The sequence below is a fragment of the Ipomoea nil genome, unplaced genomic scaffold (genome assembly GCF_001879475.1).
Source record: "Ipomoea nil cultivar Tokyo-kokei standard unplaced genomic scaffold, Asagao_1.1 scaffold2279, whole genome shotgun sequence".
NCBI classification, from domain to species: Eukaryota; Viridiplantae; Streptophyta; class Magnoliopsida; order Solanales; family Convolvulaceae; genus Ipomoea; species Ipomoea nil.
This window is the reverse complement of record NW_017618707.1, coordinates 2,890,851-2,901,959: the sequence shown is the minus strand read 5'-3', so window position 1 is coordinate 2,901,959 and position 11,109 is coordinate 2,890,851.

Below are 11,109 nucleotides of genomic sequence, written 5' to 3'. Positions count from 1 at the left end.
TCTGTTTCTTTTGTGGGCTCTTGGGGCATACATACAAATTCTGTGTCAAAGCCCGGGTGTCTACGATACCGGTTCATCTTTACTCGTATAATGCGAAGTTGAGAGTTGGGGGAGGGCGTGGACCGAGGGAGGTGGGGGAGAGCTGGTTGGTTCCAGTGGGGGGACTGCCAAGGGTAGCCGAGGGGACACGGGATGAGGGAGACCGGAAGGGAGGAGTGGTGTGGGAGGGTATGTCACGGCCGGTTGTAGTTGATGAGGCCGATGAGGCGGTTGAGGTGGTTTCGAAAAGGAGAAGGGAAGGGGGGCATGAGGGGGAAAGGCGGGGAAACGGTCAGGACATTACCATGGCAGATGTGTCAAAAAACTTGTTTATGGCGGGTGCTGGTTCCCAGACCCGCCCAGCATCATGAGTACGTTGAGTTGGAACTGTCGTGGCTTGGGTAATCCACGAACAGTTCGAGAGATTGTGGACATGGTGTCCAGTAAGAAGCCCGACTTTGTATTTCTAATGGAAACCATGGTTGCCCAGGATCATGCAGAGCGTCTCCGAGTCAAACTTGGTTTTGATGGTGTGTTTAAAGTTGATAGTGTTGGAACGAAAGGCGGATTGGCATTATTATGGAGAACGAATGGTATGGCAAGCCTGTTGAGCTACTCTAAAAATCATGTGGATATTGAGGTAACGATGCCGGGATTTGATAAGTGGAGGATGACAGGGTATTATGGTTATGCGCAAAGGGAGAGACGGAATGACTCTTGGGAATTCATCAGATCCTTATCACATCGCTCTGAGTTGCCATGGGTTATTATAGGGGATTTTAATGATTTATTATATCAGTATGAGAAGCGGGGGGGGGGGGGGGGGGGGGGGGGGGAATCCCCATCCAGAGGCACTATTACGAGGCTTCGGGGAAACTATTGATTAATGTGGCCTAGCTCAGTTACCCATGCAGGGGTACCCGTTTACCTGGGAAAGAGGGGAAGGGACTGTAGACTGGATTGAAGAAAGATTGGATAAGGTGCTGGTCACACAGGAATGGCGAGATATGGTCAGAGATGCAAGTGTCTTGAACATTCTAACCCGACGCTCAGATCATTCTGCTCTTTTCCTTGGGATTCTGAATCTTCGGGAAAGGACAGGTGGTGGGAGAAAAGGGTTCCGTTTTGAGATGGCCTGGCTCCATGATGAAGGCTGTAGAGGAGTGGTTGAGACGGCATGGACGGAAGGAAGGGACAGAGGTTTACAAGCCTGTATCGAGTTATGCGGTAATAATTTATCACGATGGGGGGGGGGGGGGGTGATAAGTTCCATAGATTTGATGAGAAATTGAAATGCTTACATAAGGAGCAGTTGCGGTTACGGGGATGCACAGACCAATATTCATTAGCTGAATATCAGCGTTTGGAGGAACGCCAGGCCCAGTTAGAGGCTCAGGAGGATGCTTTTTGGAGACAGAGGGCGAAGCAACACTGGCTGAAGGGGGCAGATGCGAATACAAAATTCTATCACAGGTATGCCTCTCATCGTAAAAAGAAAAACACAATTTCTAAAATTATGAATGATGATGGGGATTGGGTGGAAGGAGATGCCATGAGAACAACTATTTTTGATTATTATCGGAATATTTTCTCGTCAAATCCATCTCAGATAGATGAAAGTTTTTATGCCAATGTCTTGCCCCGGGTGACACACACACAGAACGAAGCATTATTGCGCCCCTTTGAAAAAGATGAGGTGAGAACGGCCCTGTTTGCTATGTTTCCGGATAAGGCGCCTGGCCCGGATGGAATGAATCCGGACTTTTATCAGCAGTTCTGGGATGTGGTGGGAGGTGATGTATCGGATTTTATTGTGAACTGTTTGAATACACGGACTTTCCCAGCCAATTTAAATGATACTGATGTGGTTCTAATACCAAAGAAGAAAAATCCAGAACGGGTTTCGGACCTCAGACCTATAGCGCTAAGCAATGTGATTTATAGGGTCATGGCGAAGATGATTTCAGCCAGGATGAAGCCACTCATGGATGATATTATTTCTGATACACAAAGTGCATTCATACCTGACAGATTGATTACAGATAATATTTTGATTGCTGCATAGGTTGGACACTTTTTGAATAGAAAACAATGTGGAAGAATGGGATGGGGTGCTTTAAAGCTGGATATGGCAAAAGCGTATGACCGAATGGAATGGCCCTTCCTGCGAAGTATGTTAACAGCTTTGGGATTTAATAATATATGGGTGGATCTTATCATGTTGTGTGTGACTACTGTGTCTTATAATATTAAACTGAATGGAATCCGAGGATCGCCGATTGTCCCGTCTCGCGGACTCAGGCAAGGAGACCCGTTATCACCATATCTATTTATTATCTGTGCGGAGGGACTCTCTCTGTTATTACAGCAGGCACATGTACAAGGAGCGATTCACGGATGCAGAGTAGCAAGAGGGGCACCCTCTATTTCACACCTATTTTTTGCTGATGATAGCCTTTTATTCTTTAAAGCAAATGTGCAGGAAGCAAATGCGGTTAAGCAGTGTTTGACACGGTATGAAAATTTATCTGGCCAAGTGGTAAATTACCATAAATCCAGCATATGCTACAGTAAGAATACACAAGATGATGATAGGGATGCAGTGGCGCAGATACTTGGGGTTGCTCAAGCACCAAATTTTGGGAAATATTTGGGCCTCCCCTCATTCATTGGAAGGAATAAGAAGGCATCTTTTTCGTATATTGAAGACAAGATAAGGCAGAGAATCCTTTCTTGGAATAAGAAGTTGCTATCGCAAGCTAGTAAGGAAGTCTTATTGAAAAGTGTGGCTCAGGCAATGACCACTTTCTCAATGAGTGTCTTTTTACTACCTATGGGAATTTGCACAGCTATTGAGCGAGTCATGAACCGATATTGGTGGGGTCTGGGAATGAACGAGGAATTCATTGGAAGGCTTGGGACAAGTTGTGTATACCAAAGAAGTATGGTGGCCTAGGGTTCAAAGAACCGCATGCATTTAATATAGCAATGCTGGGAAAACAGGGCGTGGCGGTTTTTAACGAAACCTGACTCATTGGTCTCACGAGTTTACAAAGCGAGATATTATCCAAAAGGGACCTTTTATGATTCCAAGATAGGAAATAACCCCTGTTTCTGTTGGCGCAGTATAATGGCAGCTCAGAGCATGGTTTGTGGTGGAATCAGGCGCAGAATTGGAAATGGAAAAACAACCCTAATCTGGGATCACCCATGGATGCAGGATGAACATGACCCAATGATTCATACTGATAAGCCACCATATTTGAATAATGCAGCAGTGGTGGGATTAATTGATCATGAGACACACACCTGGGATCCGGATATATTGACAGATATTTTTAATCCTGCAGATGTGGCTAGAATAAAAAAAGATCCCAGTATCACTAGATTATGAGGATATGTGGTATTGGTATGATGATCAGGGAGGTAATTATACTGTTAAGAGTGGCTACAAAACAATTATGGGAAGTCTCAATGATAATACAGGCACCCATAATTGGTTGTGCCTATGGAAGTTAAAAGTCCCCCCCAAATGGAAAACATTCTTATGGAAAGCTTTGAGTGGTATCCTCCCTACCACAACAAACTTGATTATAAAGAGAGTGGATGTACAACCAACATGTGCTATGTGTGGAATAATGGATGAAGACACAATGCATGCTTTAGTAACATGTGATTATGCAACATCCATTTGGGCTCAATCTCACCTTCCAATCCCCATGATAACAACAAATATTTGTCATGCTTGGTTCAGTGATCTATTGAATATTTTAGACACTAACCAAATTGTTCACGCATCTGCAATTTTATACCATATTTGGAGAGTCAGGAACGGAGCGGTATGGGATGCATGTCTACCGCGACCACGAAAAGTGTTAGCATTGGCCAAAGCCACCACACTTGCATGGCAGCGGGTCCACCACACCCATCACCAAGTGAACCACCAGGCTGCCGTGCAATGCCATATTACCGCCACTGCCGCGGCACGGCAGCAGCAGCAACACGACACTGCCGGCGCACAGGTAACGCCCGAGGAGGCTGCCCACGAGGTGTTGCGGATGGAAACTACCGAGCCAGTACGCAAGTGTTACATCGATGCTGGTTTTATGCCTGCTTCAGGAAAGGCTACGGTTGGCGCGATTTTACTCAACGAGGAAGGGGAATATGTATCGGCTTTCAGTGCACCATTATCAAATTGTCTCTCACCGCTTATGGCTGAGACAATAGCATGCAAGGAAGCCTTGTCTTGGCTATGGAATCGTGGAGAACGCTCAGTACGCTTACTTACAGATTGTTTGACCCTACAACAATATTTGACAAGTCAAGTTGTCACAATACGGACTTACGTAGGCTATGCCATTGATGTTTGTAGAGCACGCATTACTTCTTTTGATTACTGCTCAGTTAATTTTATTCCTAGATCAGAGAACTATTTAGCACATAGATTAGCATCTTCTGCATTTAATTCTCCTACAGCTATGTATTCGGACGATGTCCCTCCAGACTCTATTTCTGAGTACTTTTAATATATGCCTCATTGGCCACCTTTCAAAAAAAGGTTAGTAGTTTGTAGTTTAGTAGTTTCTTAGGTATGTAATCTGAGCACTTTGAAATTTTAAAAGAATATTGTAAAATTTAAAAGTACGACTTAAAATGTCGTTTATAAAGAAATTTTGAATAGTTTGTATGTTTATTGTTTATACTAATAGTATGTTGTGATGTTTAAGTAACATCCAAATTTGTATTGCTAAAGAGAAATACATCTTAGAATGAATTTTATTATTAATGTTTGATTTTATCGTTTTCTCGTTTTCTAAAACATTATCAATTATAAAATTACTTAAATTTTATGTCTGCATCGCATGAGACGCTTACTAGTTTTACTTAATAAGGTGGTTGGTTAGTCATTCAATGATTAAAAGAATAAAATTATCGTTAATAAAGTGATTGATTTAGTCATTTAATAACTAAAATAACCATTTTGCAAAAATCAAAAATACAATTTCTCTTATTGCAGTATTATTTTGTTAGATAACACAATCTGATAATTTTTTAGATAACTCCATTCTCAGCTTAGAAGTCTCAACGGCAGGGCCGATCCCTATCATTTTATAGGCTCGGTGTAAAGTAAAAACAAGGGCCCTGGTCTTAATATAAAGTTAATATATATATATATATATATATATATATATATATATATATATATATACATACATATATATAGTTCAAAAGATGGTGTTAATTGAAAATAATTCATGAATAACTTTGAATTTTTATCGACATATAATTTTTTTAAGATTTTATTTTTTTAAAAAAAATCAGTTGGACTAATTCTTGAGTAGTGCTCATTCAAAATTTGGGTCAAGTTTAATTATAAATTAATTTAATATTCTCTAATATATACAGAGTATATATTAATTGAATTATTATATACCAAGGATCTTATGGTTCAATGGTATCAAGATGCTCCTTTATGTGAGAGGTGATGGGTTTGAGCCTTAGTGGAGGTGTAGTAGAAATTTATATATTTGAGTATCTTAATTTTGAAGTTGTGAGTTTAAATCTATGTTCATGCAAGAAATTTTTTTTCTTTAACTTTATCAAAAAATAAAAATCCAAGTTAGGGGCCCCCTTTCAACATTGGGCCCTGGGCGGGTGTCCATGTTGCCCGCCCCTCTGGGCCGGCCCTGCTCAACGGTACTATTCCTTTGCGTTATAATGCTTTGAGTTGATATATGAATTTTTGTTACCTTTCTGTTGCGTGGTGATTATATATTTGCTTCAATGTACAAAAAATTAATGTGTTTTCTGTATAATTGTATTTTCTTACTCATTTAGTAGCCACTGATACATCTTTTGGGTTTTGAATCATCTTAAACCCCTCTTAACGTGAAGAAGCAATTACTTAGATAAAGTCACTTTATAAAACTATAATCCAAAGCCTCATATTTATTAGTGAGTGGTAAGTTTCTAATGGCCATAGACCATAGTACGTACAACACTTTCCAAAAATTGAACACTACACTTACTTCTTATTTGTCTATATGTAGCTTCATTGTAGCTTTGGTTTCAATTTCGTTCTTAACTGAACATTCCAGACAAACTGGACGAGGTTTTAACATGACTCCCATGCTCACAATGGTAAGAGTATTTTAGGATCAATAAGAAACAGGATTGAAACTAGTACTAATTAAAAGGTTTGAAACACTAGTTGAATGTCATTCACTCAAAGAAAATTGTTTTTATCATATCATTATTTTTGTTACTTGCAATTCCACTCTTATAGGTGAATTTTGATACCAAATAATGCTTCACAGACCCGAGACCACCATCTGAGTACTCTTCTTTGTTGGGTTATGTGCAGCAACTGAGTGAACGGACGACAAAAAGCTTCAAAGTGGGGCAGAAGAGTTTGCAACATTGGCAAAAGAGCTGACCAAATGATAAAACACAAGCCCCTTATGATGAAGATTAAGTACTTTATATTTTTATAATTTTTTTTTGTGTGTGTGTATGGTAATATTGCATTGCTTAAATATTAATGGACACAATATTATCTTTTTATTGTAAATAATTTTGATATTTAAATATATTTTCATTTTCAATTTAGATAGTGTGTATATTACTTTGTTGATGATTAGAATGTATTGACAATAGGTAAAATAAAATTATAGCAAGATCAAAATAATAAATATTGATTTTACTGCCAACAGGTGTTCACAATTTCCAACCAACGGTTGGAAGGAAATCAACATAATGCACTAGGGGAATTTCCGACCAACATATGGTCGGCATTTCCATCCAACGGGTCAAAGTTAGACGGAAATTCTCATTCTAAAAATGGTGGGTTCCCATTCTACCTCTGATGTTGGACGGGATTACGGATATTCATTTTTCCGAGTCCTCATTTTGGTCGGAATGTTGGTTGGAAACCCATTTCTCGACCAATAAATCTCGTTTTTCGTCCAACGGAATTAGGGAGATTTCCCGCCGTGCACATTAGTAAACGAGACTTTGCAGTAGGACGAGGGGATCCGTATCTACTAACACTTCCCAAGCATCTTGAGATATCAGAGAGAGGACGAACTTGGGGTTCTTGGAGTCATGACCACAATGACGAATGAGGACCAACTAAATGATCTTGGAGTCTTTCAACCCAATCCTTATACAATGGATTAGGGTTACGTTCACGGTGCACTATGGACCCGCCTTGGTGTATATGTGTGTCTTATGTTGTGAGTGTTTTGTATCTTGTGTTACGAAATTATGTAGCTTAAGAGTAAGTATAAATTATGTACCTGAAACAAATTTGTAGTTGTGTGTTATGTTATGAATTTCAGTGTCTTGTGTACTGAAATTCTGTGCCTATAAACACAAATTATGTACCTAAGTTAGATTTGAAAAATAAGTAAATATATAACATGTGTATGTGTCTTGTGTTGTGATTTTTTGTGTCTTGTGTTATGAAATTCGAGTGTTTTGCACTTTTGGTCCCACGACTATAGTGACTGATATGAATCTAATCCAAGATTCAAATAAGATGGAGTATTGTCCCAAGATTACTCTCAATGCAAAGATAGAGATGGATCAAAATACCTTAAACCTCACGAGAAACCCTTTGTGTAACACCCCGTGTTACGACCCCTGAGATCAATTGAATCATTTAATCAATTACCCAAAAGAAAGAATTAAAACACAATAATTAATTAGGAAAGGCCCACCATAGTCCACGGGCCCTTATCCTTAAACCCAACCCTTAGTCCCAAAAGAAATAGAATTAGCAAGCTCATAATATTAGTTCCCAACTAGGACTCCCAAATATATAAATAGGGGACTTAAGAGGCACCTAGAAACCCCCACCACAAGAACAACGCCCACCACCCCAAAGAGCTCCAAGAATCCCCTAGAAGAAATCAAGAAAGCAAGAAAGCTTAAAGAAAGACCCTTCATAGCCAAGGAATTAATTAAGGCTAAGAGGTAACCCATGTCTCAACAAAACCTATTTTCGTAGCTATGATTTCCCCCGTAGGATTTCCCCATATTATTGTGTATTGATGATTTGTGATGTTATTATTGATGACTGATGGGATAATTCCATGGGTGATCTTGATATCGGGAGATTCTTGATAATTATGGTGTTCTTAACGATTACGTGGAGTTCTTGATAATTATATGTTGTTCTTGATAATTATATGTTGCTCTTGATAATTGTATGGCGTTCTTGATACTTATGTGTTATTTGTACCGAATCTTGTAATTAGAAGACGAATCGTATTCTCGTTGGCATAAAAGTGATTAGAACCCTAGGTTGTATCGTATGGAATTATTCTTGGTATATTGGGTGGGAATTCGCATGATTGGGTGTTTATTATGTTAGAAAAGCATGATAGGTTATGTGCCGATTGTTTCCTGATTTCGATCCGTTAATTGTCTACGTGCGTTATCAATTGCGTTTGAAAGTGTCCAAGCATGGTTTCGGGTTCCACAAAGGTTCCCGGGGCGTTTCTTGATGAAAAGAGTCAGTGGGGGGTAGGTGGGGGTAGGGGACCCGCCACCTACCCGCGGCCTCCTTGGGCAACGCCGGCAGCGGGCAGCCGGCGGGCGGGCAGCTGCCCGCCGGGCACCCGCTGCCCGGTTTTGTTACCGCCGGCGGGTGATCCCTCACCCACCGGCTACCCGCTGGTTTGCACCCCAATTGGGGATCTTGGCTTCCCCGTTTGATGTTTCCCCGACCCCCGAGGTGTCCCAACGGACTCCGTCTATCGTGCCTATGTCTAGTTTGATGTTTCGGGTACCGTTCGTAGGTTGTATGAGTCTTATATATTGCATGCTAGTTGAATTGGTATCCCGTTGACCTAGGAGAAAGGAGTATGAACCCCTTAGGACCATTCTTAGTATGTGAAGGATCACGCATAGGTTTTGTTATACGTTTTATCCCCCTTCCCAATGTGTTAATGTGGATTGCATGTACTTGCTATGTGTTATGTGTGCATGTAACCCCGAGTTGGTTAAGATCAATCGGGCTATACGGCCAGTCGGGTGGGCTGAGAACCATACCGGCTGTTAACCAGGCTGGTAGAGACAGGTCAGGTATATAAATATTATATAGGACTAAGTTCTACTATACGGGCAGTCGGATGGGCTGAGAACCATACCGGCTATTAACCAGGCTGGTAGAGACCGGTCAGGTATATAAATATTATATAGGACAAAGGTCCACTATAAAGGCAGTTGAATGGGCTGAGAACCATCCCAACTGTTAACCAGGCTGGTAAAGACCGGTCAGGTATATAAATATTATGTAGGACAAAGGTCCATCAGTCGGTTGCGATCGGCTCCTCCGTAATGTGAGACGGGGCAGGGTGCTGCGGGGCCGTGTCAGAGCTATATGCGCTGACCCTCATGTATGGGCATGCGATTGGTCCTGTGGCGCCAACAAAGTGTGCTATGTGATGAGATATGGAGGAGTTGTGTTTATGAGTATGTGACTAAGGGATTTATGCTGGGGATTGTTTATGTTGGGTTATGACTATTAATTGTGCTCAGCTTTATCTGTCTTACCTGTTGTGGATTGTATACGCTTGTTATAACTGTTGCTTGTGTCTAGCCTTATCTGTCGAGTCATTCCCGGTTTTAAAAGCTAGAGTCTCGTAGGATATATCTTCATGCTTCAAAATGGTTTTCGTATATCTATATATATCTCTATACATATTGTATTTCAACGCGTTGGAGTGGGTTACCAGCATCTCTCGCTGAACATATATATTTGGCTTTCAGGCACAGAAGATTAAGTCACTGGAGTGCGCTAGAGCTTGGAACATAGAAGTAGTTAGTTTCCCTTTCGGCCTGCGTGCCATGTTTATGCATTCATATCATTGAGACATTAGTTAGTTAGCCTGTGCACCTGAGTTCTCTAGCTCAGGTGTGGCATAGCACCCTGGTACACTCGTACTCTGTTTGGGATCGTACTCTGTTTGGGATTTAACAAGATTTCACCTTTATTTTATAAGTTTTAAATATCTTGAAAATCTGGGGTGTTACACTTTGTCTCGAATCCTCAAAGACTTGGAAGAATCTCATGTAGCTTCAAGTACCTCGATGTTGCAATCTTCAATCAACTAGAGTCGGATCTAGTTTCCTTCGATTCAAGAACGAGCCCACGAACCTAAATCTAAGATTGAAGAAAGTAAGATTGATTCGAGTCCACGAATCAATTTGCTAGTCGAGTCCACGACTAGCCACTAATTGAGTCCACAATTAGCCATAAGGTTTCTTACACAAGTGTAAAGAAAAACTTAAGAATTTTATTGAATTAAAGCCTCCTCAAAACTGATATGGATGTGCCCTATTTATAGGTATAGGGCAGCATTGTAATCTAAATACAATGGGAAAAAGAGTCCTAAACCTAATCTAGAAAACAAGTAAATAGAGTTTTATTTAGAAAAGGATTTAAGAAATCCTTTCTAAATACAACTAGTGTTTTCTCTTTAATTCTAAACAATTTAAAATAAATGATGACCACAAATAATAAAGTTGATTTGGGCCTCGGATCTTGTGATTGGCCCAATTTGTAATCTTAATGGATCTTCATTATGTTGGGCCGCATCATCCTCCCCTTCTTGAAAAATGATTCGACCTCGAATCTTATAAACATTGTCTTCGATCCGTGACATCACTTGAAACGGGCCACTATAATACTTTCCTCTATCGAATGGAATTATTATTGGATGCTTTAAGGATGTACTTTTTGGCCTTGTGATGAGCCCACTATAGACCCTTATTGGATTCCATGTGTGCTGGTTCCTATTATTCTCCCATTCTTGAAAAGGATTCGTCCTCGAATCCAAATCTTCAATGAAAGACAAAGTAGCAAGCTCACTTTCTGTTTTATCACGCTCATGGAACTTTTTCTTGGGGTGCTTGACACGAGTTGCTCCAATCATCATCCTACAATCAACAAGTAAGGCAATTAAGTCTAATGACACATCATGGAATTTAAACATTCTGGATAGTAATAGATCAGCAAAACGAGACATATTAAATTTAGCCATCTTTTTTGAATTTTCAACA